The sequence below is a fragment of the Erythrolamprus reginae genome, chromosome Z (assembly GCF_031021105.1).
Source record: "Erythrolamprus reginae isolate rEryReg1 chromosome Z, rEryReg1.hap1, whole genome shotgun sequence".
NCBI classification, from domain to species: Eukaryota; Metazoa; Chordata; class Lepidosauria; order Squamata; family Dipsadidae; genus Erythrolamprus; species Erythrolamprus reginae.
The window spans coordinates 140,185,665-140,199,246 of record NC_091963.1 but is presented as its reverse complement, the minus strand read 5'-3'; the positions used below and the strand labels follow the sequence as shown (position 1 = coordinate 140,199,246).

At 41.7% G+C, this 13,582-nt stretch overlaps 1 protein-coding gene across 5 annotated transcripts in view; it reads right to left on the bottom strand.

The window, feature by feature from the left end:
• The window catches only part of SLC12A6 (solute carrier family 12 member 6), a 62,155-nt gene that overhangs the window by 41,411 nt on the left and 7,162 nt on the right, over positions 1–13,582 (bottom strand). The window lies entirely within an intron of this gene.

Sequence of the window (13,582 nt, the reverse complement as noted above, 5' to 3'; positions counted from 1 at the left end):
TTTTCTTGTTTTCTGAATGCATAAACTTGAACCCTATTTTGGGCTGCAAAAAGAAAGCTAACAGGAGAGTGCATGTGTGTATTGTCATGTTCAGAAAAGAAGAAGGCTTAAACTAACTGGGAGTTGCTGGGAAAGAAAAGAGAACTAGGAGTTGGAACTCCAAAGATATCATACCGGATATTACACATTACAGAGAAAAATTGTACATAGAAGATGGGAGAAAGAAATCTGAAATGAGAAAAATGGTGACTCGTCCACACTGTTAGGTTAATTCTGACTATTCTCTCAAGTTAGTTCTATTGTCCTTCAAACGTATTAGGTGTGGAGAACCAAAGCATCAAATGATCAAAAATCTTTAATGGGCTCACTTTAATGGGCTCACTAACTAATGGGTTTCCCTTTATCAAAATTTAAAAGCTCTTGTTCACTTAAAAGTTAAAAAGTTTAAAAGCAATAACCTTGTACTAATATATTACTTGATTGCATCTGAACATTAAAGACAGCCAGAATTTTCATATATAGTATAGCAATAGTATTTAGATTTATATATATAGCTTCACAGAACTTTACAGCTCTCTCTAAGCAGTTTAGAGTCAACATATTGCCTCCAACAATTCCTCATTTTACCGACCTCAGAAGGATGGAAGGCTGAGTCAACCAACTACTGCTGGTAGTTGGCAGAATTACCATATTTTTGGAGTATAAGTCGCACCTATTTCTCCCCAAAGAGGATGAAAATCTGGGTGCGTCTTATACTCCGAATGTAGCTCTGCCGACATGCTCCGCACAATGCATTTCCAAGCAGTGGGGTCCTTCCTCACTTCCACATGGAGCCTAATTCCCAAAGCGCTGAAAGCCGAGTTTTATCACAGCAAAGCTCGATAGAGAGACTGCCATTTTGTAGACATGCTGCCGGGCTTTCCAGCAAGCCCCTGCATCTTTGCTGCCTTGGTCGGAGCTTGATTCCTGAAGCAGCCCGGGGAACACTGAAAACCTTTTAAATGAAAGCGTTTTCAGGTAGCAGCAGCACAATCCTCTGCCTAATTCAAAAATCAATGTCTGAAATGCAAGTATCGTTGAGGAAAGAATTTTCAGGTGGCATATTTTCCTCCCCGATTCAAAAAAACGTGTGTACGGCAGGCACTGTCACCTGAAAACTCTTTCCTCCATGATCCCCGCGTTTCATGCACCATTTTTGGAATCGGGGAGGGAAATCTGCCATCTGAAAACTCTTTCCTCCACGATCCTTCTGAAAACACTTTGTATGCACCTTTGCACAACTTTGCACATGCCTCGTCTCCTCTCTGCGTGCCCCATTTTTGCAAAAAATTGGTCCTTTTTTTGCCCTCCAAAACCTTCCCCACAGCACATTTTTGCCCTCCAGAGCAGCTGCAGGTCACTCAAATCCTCTGTGTGCCCCCTTTTTTCAAAAAAATGGGCCCATTTTTTTGAAAAAACAGGATGCACAGAGGGTTTGGCAGGCCTGCAGACTGTTCCTAGAGTCAGTGGGGAGGGCAAAAACATTTTCAGTTATCTCTTCAAAATCTTGGTGCATCTTATACTTGGGTGTGCCTTACAGCCCAAAAATATGGCAGTGTTTAAATGACTTATATACCACACCATAAATCTCTCTATGTTGTCTAAAAGCACAAGCCAAGTGTTCCCTGCAGATATTAAAAAGCAAGAACATATAGTTCCTTTAAAGTGGAAATATAGGAGAAAATATGCCATTAATTATTTTAGATTCAAGCAACACATATCTTAATTCATTTTATGAATTCCAAAGGAAATCCAGATACATTTAGGACAGCAGTCATGTATTGTTTATATATCTTGTCAAAGGCTTTTTTATCAACAAATTACAAATTAGTCTTTTTATTCGTGTATTAGGTACATGACTAACATAACGTTGTTTGCTACTTGCCTAGTTTTTATAAACTCTGCTTGATCATTCTTAGTAACTAAAAATATCATTTGCTACATTCAATTTGCTAACACTGCTGTTAAAATCATGGTATCAACATTAATCAATGAGATAGAACCAGAATTAGCACACTGAGTATGATCTCTATTTGCTTTTGATGAAATAAGCCAAGTGACATGCTAGTGGTAAAATTCCTTTATCAAATATCTCTTCATTTACTCTTCAACATCTTCAACAATGACTTGGAGGAGGGGATAGATGGGGAACTCATCAAATTTGCAGATGACACCAAACTGGCAGGAATAGCCAACATTCCAGAAGATAGGCTCAAAATACAGAAGGATCTTGACAAACTTGAACAATGGGCACTATCTAACAAAATGAAATTCAATGGTGAAAAAAGTGAGGTTCTACATTTAGGGAAGAAAAACAAATTGCACAGGTACATGTGGTACATTGCTGAACAGTAGTAACTGTGAGAGGGATCTTGGAGTCCTAGTAGACAACCATTTAAATACGAACCAGCAGTATGCAGCAGCTGCCAAAAAAGCCAACACAGTTCTAGGCTGCATTAAAAGAGGGATGGAATCAAGATCACGTGAAGTGTTAATACCACTATATAAGGCCTCGTTAAGGCTACACTTTTGGTTGCCACAATACAAAAAGGATGTTGAGACTCTAGAAAAAGTGCAGAGAAGAGCAGGGACATGATAGCAGTGTTCCAATATCTCAGGGTTGCCACAAAGAAGAAGGAGTCAACCTATTCTCCAAAGCAGCTGAGGATAGAACAAGAAGCAATGGGTGGAAGCTGAACAAGGAGAGAAGCAACTTAGAACTAAGAAGAAATCCCTGATAGTCAGAACAATTAATCAATGGAACATCTTGCCTTCAGGAGTTGTGAATGCTCCTATACTGGAAGTTTTAAAGAAGATGTTGGATAACCATCTGTCTGAAGTAGTGTAGGGTTCCCTGACTAGCCAGGGGGTTGGACTAGAAGACCTCCAAGGACCCTTCCAACTCTGTTGTTATTGTTATTGTATTTTGCTGGACAGGTAATAAAGATAATGTTTCTTTAAAGCACATGTTTTTACATTGTCTTACAATTATCAAGCTTTATGAGAAAGTATTAGATGGCATAAAAAACAACTGTGCCACAAAAGTTAACATTTACACATGCATACATACACACGTGTGTGTGTGTGTGTGTGTGTGCATGTTATGTGTGTAACACATTTTTGCTGATAATGAAAAGGAAGGGAATCTAAATCTATTTCAAGCTATTTTGCTCTCATCAGCTAGCCATACCCTTACCAGGATTTGAACCTGGGGAGTCTACCTATTAGGCAGTAGCTTTAACTTCTAGACCACAGGTTCTCCTCTTCTCAGCTTGTACCAGGGAATGAATGAATGAATGAGAGTGTGTGTGTGTGTTTTCGAAACATACACACACACACACACACACACTTTTTATTTGGCTATATTTTTCACTTTTATCTTCTTTTTGTTTCTCTGTCATTATTTTAAAATAAATAAAAGAATAAGGTTTCTTTTAAAAAAAACTTGGGGAAAGCATGCCTCCAAATACCAGTCACAGAGAAAGAACATTTGGAAAGAAATACAGTCCATCTCGTTTGGGAGCACAGCCAAGATATCTGTCTGGTCACTGTTAGAGCAAAATTCTAGCCTAAGATGAGTTTTGTGACAATAGAACCAGATTATTCTCATATTCTTATAAGAACATAAGAAAAATGGAAATTGAGTCATTAATAATATTGACATATATATCATGAAAGGAAACCAATCCTTCCTGTTTTGGTTGACAATCTAACTATTTGGCTGGTTTAATCTGAGTCCAGAATTGTGAACAAAGAGGTTCAGAATTCTATTCAATACCTAGAGTTTATTATATAACCTGAAAGTCCTGTTATTATATCGTATCACATCAGATTAGGACCTGTTAAACGCAAAGCAGCGGCTAATTTAGGGTACCTGAAAATATAAAGGCTTTTATTATTATGCCTCCTACCAAGTCATGTCGCCCAGAGCAGAACACTTCATTATTATGAAAGAGAGTACATCTCCCATTCTTGAACAACTAAAATGTGATTAAAAATCTCAGCTGTATGAAACGGGGAAAAATCATCATGAAAAAGCAAAAAAACAGCCTTTAATTAACCTAAAACCTTCTTGTTTACCAGAATCTTCAATTCTGTGAAATATTTATAATATACATACATACATACATATGCACACACGCATGCACGCACACACTCTTCCACTGTAATCTGACTGCATCTTCACCTGCCTTTTTTAAGTCCTGGCTGTTCCAGGTTTTCTTCCAATATTTTCTGCCTCAGCTCCATGAGTACAGGTCTAAGCTAACGCCCTGGACTGGAAGAAAAGGAGATCAAGATCAGTATGTTGTATACTAAATGAGAATTTACAATTTAGAACTAAATTCTATGCTTCTTAACTCCAAGAAGTCCAAGAAGTGTAAGTATAAATTTATCCACATATTGTAATAACAGAAAAGGCCACCTAAAACTATAATAGTGCATTTCAAAAACAAGAAAATGGCCTAACTTACACCTTTAAGTCTTACAGTTAAATTTATCATTTCTCTTTCTGATTTGTAAACATTTTTCTTGATTGCCACATTTGTTTAAACTGAAAGCACTGTAACACAAAAACACTTGGCTATGCTGCAAGAATCTTGGTAGGCACGTTTCTCTCCTATTGCGTTCTGCAATTAGCCTTACAAATTTTGTACAGATAAACTGACACCAGCAAAGATCTGATTCTAGAAGAAAAAAAATCCTTGTAATTTTATGTTTATATTTGCTATACTTTTCAGACCAAATGTTAGAAAACTATGTAAAATAGTTCCAGACTCTTCATCAGCAAGATCAGTTACCAGAGTATGATCAAATTTCTAGGATGGGAGAAATCAGTAAAAGCAAAATGAATTGGACAATAAACAGGATTATTTATTTTATTTATTTATTTACTCAAATTTATAAGTTGGCCTTCTCCAGATCCCATCAACTGACTGTCGGGGCTGAGAAGGGCCTTATCTGTGGCAGCTCCAATCCTCTGGAATCAATTCCCCTCAGAACCCTTCCCAAGTGGACTCAACACGGCGTACAGGATAAAACAAATACAAAATCTTAAAACCCGAAACATGAAGACAGCCATTCATTCAAGATTCATCCAATACCACAAGCATACTACCGGCTGGAGCGGATTGTTAACACTCTATGGCCCCAGACCTACCGGTGAAGGCGTGTTTTTAAAACCTTTCGAAAGGCCAGAAGGATGGGCACAGTGTGAATCTCTGAAGGGAGTTGATTCCAGAGGACTGGAGCTGCCATAGAGAAGGCCCTTCCCCTCAGTCCCACCAGCCAGCACTGCTTGGCTGTCAGGACCTGGAGAAGTCCAACTCTGTAAACATAAGAAATAAGAAGAGCCATGCTGAATCAGGCCAAAGCCCATCGAGTTCAGCCTTCTGTATCACACAGTGGCCCACCAATTGTACATGGGGATCTTGAGCAGAAAGAGAAGGCAAAACCATCCCTTTCCCTTAACCCCCAACAAATGGTACCCAAGGGAATCCTGCCTGCCTCAACCAACATAGAGGCGGCACCTGGACATCCATTTCAAGAACCATTTGGCATCCATGAATCTGTCTAATCCTGTCTTGAAGCTATCCAGGCTGACAGCTGTCATAATCTCTTCTGGAAGTGAATTCCATAAACCAAGGCCCCTCTGGGTGAAGGAATATTTCCATTTATTTGTCCTCACTTTCTTACTTGTGAGCTTTAGGGAGTGCCCCCTCGTCCTAATATTGTGTGATAGATAAAATAAATTTTCTCTATCCACCTTTTCTATCCCATGCATGATTTTATACACTTCGATCAAGTCACCTCTTAAACGCCGTCTTTCAAAGCTGAAGAGGCCAGGGCGTTGCAACCTGGTTTCATAAGGGAGGTGCTCTATTTCCTTGATCATTGTTGTTGCCATTTTTTGCACCTTTTCCAGTTCCATTATGTCCTTCTTGAGGTGCGGTGACCAGAACTGTACATAGTACTCCAAATGTGGTCTCACCATCGATTTCTATAGAGGCAATATAACACTTGCTGACCTATTTTCAATTCCCTTCCTAATCTTTTTTTTACTGCTGCTGCACACTGGGCTGACATCTTTCTTGGGTTGTCTCAGAAAGCTTGGTCCCCATCAGTTGGTAGGTATAATTGGGGTTCTTTGACCCGATATGCATAAATTTGCACTTGTTTAGCTTAAAATATATTTGCCACTTTGTTGTCCACTCATTCAATTTCAAGATCTTTCTGGAGCTCCTGACAATCAGTTTCACTTTTCACTATCCAGAACAATTTAGGGTCATCAAGAAACTTTGCTACTTTACTATTTACTTCTACATCCAGATCATTAATGAATCAATTAAAAAGTAAAGGTCCCTAAACTGAACCTCGGAGTACACTTCCAACTTCTTTCCATTCAGAAAATTGTCCATTTATTGCCACCCTTTGCTTCCTACAATTTAGCAGTTACCAATCCAGGACATGACCTGTCCTCTAATTCTGTGGCTGAAGAGCTTTTTTAGGAGCCTTTGGTGAGGTATTTTGTCAAAATACTTTTGAAATCAAGATATACCGTGTCAACTGGGTCCCTTTATCTATGTGTTACTTACAACCTCAAAGAATTCTAACAAATTAGTAAGACATGATTTGCCATTGCAGAAACCATGTAGATTTTCTTTTAGCAATGCCTGTTCTTCTATGTGCCCAGTAATTATATTTTTAATAATGTTTTCCATCACTTTGCCTGGAACTGAGGTTAATCTGACTGGTCTATAATTTCCTAGATCACCTCTGGATCCTTTCTTGAAGATCGGGGTTACATTTGCCATCCTCCAATCCTCAGGTACAGTGCCTGATCTTAGAGAAAGATTATATATTTTAGCTAGAAGTTCAGCAATTTCACACTTGAGTTCCTTGAGAACTCTAAGGTGGATGCCACCTGGATCTGCCAATTTGTTGACATTTAGTTTAGTAAGGCATGCAAGAACGTCTTCATTGTTTATCTCTATCTGGTTTAGCGGATAGAGCAGCATGTGGGACCTGATTGGCCGCTGGGATATATGAGGCAGGAGACAGTCCTGTAGGTAAACTGGTCCTAAGTCCATGTAGGGCTTTATAGGTAATAACCAACATTTTATCTCAGGTGCAGGGGGCTTGCATAGACTGAAGGTCTTCCGGGTTATAACTGCCACTCCTCGCCCACTTCCCTGAGGTCATACCTGATACCACATCTGAAACCCGCCTGGGCACATCTTTGAGAGAGGAATACCTCCCTCAAGGCCCAGCCAGATCTCAGTCACACATGCCAGGTCGCCCTCCTCATCCAAGAGTAAAGCTCGGATAAGGGGAGCTTTATTCATAACTGACCTGGTATTGAGCATCATCAGCCTGAGCTCAGATTCACAGGTTGATGACTACGAGAGGCCGGAATAAGGAATCGCTTTCAGGCAGTGAGTACTAGTTCCCCGAGTGCCTATACCCCCAGCTCCTGCCGTACCTGCCTCTCCCAGTCAAGATCGGTATGCTCCAGCCCTCTCCCATGCCAGAAATAACCCCTCCATCTCCCAGGCCTCACTCATCATCGGCAGGCCTGTTGTCATCTCATTCATCCTCTCAACCATTCATCCCCACAAACATACCCCACCCAAATTAAAATACCTTCCCCAGTTAATAACACTATATTAGCCACAATAAATTTAAACTAGAGTATAAGGTGTTATAAATTCTCCTAACCAGCTAGGCATAATCTCCTGTTCCTCTAATACAAGGAATTATATATATATTGTCCAATTATCCTTCTTCCTACAAGTCCTGATCCCAGACTAATATTGTGCACTCTTGGAGGGGAGCAGTTCTTAATTCCAGAGGCTTGCAACTGTTCTCCCCGACTCCTTCCATTACAATGTCTCTAAGAGGTGTGGTATGGGGTGCTAAGGCTCTTAAGCCTCAGGTTCCCAGTCTCAGCATACAGACCCCTTACTCTTTCCCTCAGACGTGGGATCATTAACATAGTGATGTTAATGCACTCTCCGTACAAGATGGGAGGGTCAGGGGTATCCAGAAGTTGTTCTCAGAGCTGGCTGATCACACCAGCCAGTGCCTTCGGCTTAGTTCTATCAAAGGGTCCAGTCTGAGACGCTCTGGCCACTTCCTCATGTCTCACGTCGTCCTTAGTGTCGTCCCCTCTCACCAGCCAATATCCATGGCTCCGTTCAGGAAAACCTTCACTCAGGGCACTCAGCTCATACCAAATGTCTCAATTATCTCCCCTCAACGGCAACCACTCGCGATAGTCCCTCTGATGATTCTCCTGCTCAGCATTCTCTTCGTCATTGGCTGTTCCCACCAGCCAACGCCCTCATCTCTATCTGATTACGGCCCGGCCGACTGCCTCCTCTCACCAGCCAACCATCGTCTGTCATCTGTGTCTCTGTGAGTTGGCCACTTTCCCTCATCGCCTCCGGCATCTAATCTAGTAACAGCTTCCAAATGCAGCCACCTTCTGTGTTCTGGCTTGTTCACCCAGGTGCTGCTACCTCAGGACGCCAACACGTCAGTATAAAGTCATCTCCTCCCCTACTCCAGGAATAAGGGAACCTCCAGCTGAGCTGGAGGAATAGTAGTAGTACTAGTAGTGGTAGTAGTAGGCACCTTCGTTCAAAGAACTGCCAGTTGTTTAACTGTAGTTCTCGGTGGCAGCTGGATTAGACTTGGAAGGGGCAGGGCGCTCTATAGAAAAACACACCCCAGAAAAAACAATGTTCCTAATGTACCTCTATTTATTTTATTTATTTATTGAATGAATACATATGCCCACCGTTCTCAATCTGAGTCAGAGGCTGGGTGACATACTAAAAAACACAACAAAAACAATGTATCATTTGTTTGTTGAGTTGGGTGTCTATAGAAATCAAATAAAAAATAAAAAGGCTTATGGGAGAGGCATTTTGGCAACAGTTCAGTTTCTTGGCAAATGCTCCCTTTCTTCTTTCTGCCCAGTTATACCATTCAAAGTTGCTGGCCACTCCTTATTTCCCAACGCACATATAGAAAAACACAGAGAAGCAAGTTGAAAGCAGACATATACACACATAGGTAATTGATGGTACATATTACATTCTGCCATGTATATGCCCCAAAAGAAGCAACATACGATATTTGCAGACACCTTGATTAAACTCTTTTTATATCCCACCTTTATTCAGTGCAACTCAAGTTGAGATATATTTTATTTATTTATTTATTTATTATTTAGATTTGTATGCCGCCCCTCTCCGCAGACTCGGGGCGGCTCACAACAAAGTGAAAACAATTTACAACAAATCTAAATTACTGTTTAAAAATATTTTAAAAAACCCATTTTCTAAACAAACATACATCCAGACATACCATTCATAAATTGTATATGCCCGGGGGAGATGTCTCAGTTCCCCCATGCCTGACGACAAAGGTGGGTCTTAAGGAGCTTACGGAAGGCAAGGAGAGTAGGGGCAGTTCTAATCTCCGGGGGGAGTTGGTTCCAGAGGGCCGGGGCCGCCACAGAGAAGGCTCTTCCCCTGGGGCCCGCCAACCAACATTGTTTAGTTGACAGGACCCGGAGAAGGCCCACTCTGTGGGACCTAATCGGTCGCTGGGATTCGTGCGGCAGCAGGCGGTCTCGGAGATATTCTGGTCCAGAATATATAATGCTACTACCTCCTAATTTTCCCATCAACAACTCTGTGAAGTGGATTGAGTAGAAAAGAAGGAACCAGTCATCCAGCAAGCATTCATGCCTAAAAGAAGACTAGAAGTCGGTTCCTTGGTTTCTAGGCTGGTCCCTTGTACCATCACACTGAAGTTGCTATCACGAATCAGTTACTTTTTCTTTTCTCTCAAGCCACAAAAAATCCTATTTGTCTTTTGTTTAATAGGAACTATATGTGTAGGAGTATTGAAATACAAGCAGTTTTAAAACAAGCATCTCATAAGATAAATCAGTGAAGCAGTAAGGACCTCAGAACAAGTTGGCCAGATGCACAATTTATCTTCACTCATGTTTATCCATATGTAGAACTGCTATAAGGAAAGACCAGAATTTTCAAATCATTGCCAAGTTTGAAAAGTACAGTTCTAATGAGGTAAAGCATGAGTGCATTTATAACTGTTATTAAGAGGATCAGAAACCACTTTCTTACATTTTTTTTCTTTTGCTCTATTTTCTTTCTTTTTCCTGTTTTCTTCCTTACCTTTTCAGTATTTTTTCCCCTAAAATACGTATTGTTTTTCTCTTTTTAAAAATCTCTTTAATAAAATTTATGGAAAAAGAAATACTCTTTACAGAGTATTAGAGCAGCAACAAGAAAAAAGAAAGGCCAATAGCAAAACAGATGCTATGGCTTACATAAATGTCTGCATGTAACATTTCTATGGACTAAAAAATGAAAGAAAAAATGTTACTGAGGAGTAGGAGCTACAAAGAAAACATTATTGTGGTTACTGTTTTTGTGTACTCTGAAAATTATTTTTGTGGAGAAAAAGGTATAAAATATAATTAAATATAAAAATTATCCTACTTCCTGAAGGATAGACATTAGCTGCAGGAGATCATGTACACATCAGTGCTCAGCAAAACTAGGCAAGAATTCAGCAAATCAACGAGGGAAAGGCAGTCTGCCAACTTTCACAATGAAACGTGCCTCAGAATTGCCTCTTACCTAAATGTGATACAGTATTTAGAGAAAAATATATCCTACAGGCATTGCAAAAACAAATAAAAATCTAAGGGGACAAACGCAATGTAAAACACCATCGTTTTTAGACGCACATACACACAACCTTGATTCCTTGAAGTAGGCAAGACTATTTATAGGTCATAACAAAGTGATGATGCATGTGCAACTGTTGCAAAAGAAAAGAGGAAAATGGTGCACTGCAGTAATGTCAAATTTGACTGCAGTTCTCTGTGACTGCTGCCTGCTGCAGGGAGGAAAGGCCTATTGGACTGCTCCAGGCCAGGCCAACTGATAGACCCAGTAGGATTTCAGGGAAATATTCCTGAAACTCTGCAGCGTGCTCTAACCAAGGCCTTATGCTGCTGCCTAGAATGAGCAGGCAACAAGAGCCTTATACTCGATCTCAGACAAAGTCACTGAAATCCACTTGAGTTGGACACGAATTAGCAATACAGTGGTACCTCAAGATACGAACCCCTCGTCTTACGAACAACTCGTGATACGAACCCGAGGTTCAGAAAAATTTTGCCTCTTCTTACGAACTTTTTTTGAGTTACGAACCGGCGTTCGGAGACTGCTGGGAAGCGGCGCGGCTGTTTTAAAAGGTCGCAGCTGGCCTGGGGGGCTTCCCAGCACCCCCCTGAACCCCGAACCTGGGTTCGGAGGGGTGCTGGCAAGCCCCCCAGGCCGGCTGCGACCTTTTAAAACAGCCGCACCGCTTCCCAGCTGTCTCCTGAAGCCGAACGCCAAAGCCGAACTTCCGCGTTCGGCTTCAGGAGACAGCTGGGAAGCGGCACGGCTGTTTTAAAAGGTCGCAGCCGGCCTGGGGGGCTTGCCAGCACCCCCCCGAACCCCGAACCTGGGTTTGGGGGGGTGCTGGGAAGCCCCCCAGGCCGGCTGTCACTTTTTAATACAACCGCGCTGCTTCCCAGCAGTCGCCGAAAGCCGGGGTTTTTTGTTGCACGGATTAATTGACTTTACATTGTTTCCAATGGGAAACAATGTTTCGTCTTACGAACCTTTCGTCTTACGAACCTCCTCCTTGCACCAATTAAGTTCGTATCATGAGGTATTACTGTACTCAAGACTTATATACCACTTCACAATGTTTTGCAGCTCTAAGCAGTTTTACAGTCAGCATATTGCCCCCAACAACAATTTGGGTCACCATTTTACTGACTTCGGAAGGATGGAAGGTTGAGTCAACCCTGAGCTAGTGAGAATTGAACTGCCAAACTGCCAGCAGACGGTAATCAGCACAAGTAGCCTGCAGTACTGCACTCTAACCAGTGAACCACCAACAGCTTTTACCACTAAGCAGGTCTTATGCAAGTCAGATACAGTCTTGCTACTGAAATAAATTTAACCTGGTTAGGCCTGAACAACTAGATAGGGTCCTTGGAGCTATAAGCTCTTCTACATTTTAGATCCATGTCACTTCTAGTTGGTCAAGGTCAGCAAGGAGGAACATGTAGTTATGTCCAAGCAGTACCAAATACCATATTTTTCAGAGTAGAAGATGCACCTTAATCTGGGTATGTCTTATATTCCATATGTAGTCCCGTCCACCCACGGGTTGCATTTTCGAATGGTTCCAGGCAGCAGGGATCCCAGGAAAGTACATTGGAAGCCGGGCTTTCTCACAACAAGGCCTGATAGAGAGGTAGCACATCACTCCTCCTGGACCCACCATTTCATAAACATGTTGCCAGGCTTCCCAACAAGCCCCTGTGACTTTGTTGCCTCGGTCGGAGCCTGATTCCCAAAGCAACCAAGGGAACTGTGTTGAAAGCCTTTTAAATAAAAGCATTTTCAGGTGACAGATCCCATCCCTGATTGCAAAAAGGATCCTGAAACATGAGGATCATGGAGGAAAGAGTTTCCAGGGGGCAGATCCCCTCCCCCAAAACGGAGGGAAATCTGCCACCTGAAAACTCTTTCTTCCACAATCCTCACATTTCAGGCATCCTTTTTGCAATCGTGGATGGGGATCTGCCACCTGGAAACTCTTTCCTCCATGATCCTTACTTTTCAAGCACTAGATCCCCCCTCCCTGATTGCAAAAAGGATGCCTGAAATGCAAGGATCATAGAGGAAATAGTTTATAGGTGGCAGATCTCCTCCCCAAAACGGAGGGGAATCTGCCATCTGAAAATTCTTTCTTCCACGATCATCATGTTTCAGGCATTCTTTTTGCAATCGGGGATGAAGATCTGCCACCTGGAAACTCTTTCCTCCATGATCTTTGTGATTCAGGGACCAGATCCCCCTCCCCAATTGCAAAAAGGGTACCTGAAATGCAAGGACCATGGAGGAAACAGTTTATAGGTGGCAGATCCCCCTCCCCAAAAACGGAGGGGAATCTGCCACCTGAAAACTCTGGGCTGCTTCGGGATACAAGTTCCGACCAAGGCAACAAAGGCACAGGAGCTTGCGAAATGGCAGGTCTAGGAGGACTGATATGCTGCCTCTCTATCGGGCCTTGCTGTGAAAAAGTCCAGCTTTCAATGCCTATGGCTAAGGAAGGAAGACTGGGGCATTTTGGGGATGGAGCCAATTCTGTATTCTGCTAATATGAAAATCATACCCCATCCCACCCACTCCTGTTAAATTCCATCCCAATTTCTGCGGAAAAAATGTCAACAGAAAATCTGATTAAAGATTTGAAGAATATGTGCTTTACAGAAATCTCATTATTCTTTTAAGTTTTCTGAGTATTACTGGAGGAGGCTTTTTTTGGAAATTTAGTTGGTCACCTTATACAAGTAAACTGACCACTTTCACAGCAGAACTCTGAGATTCACCTTATGCAACACAAATGGATTCTGAAAAAAACCCAAAGAATA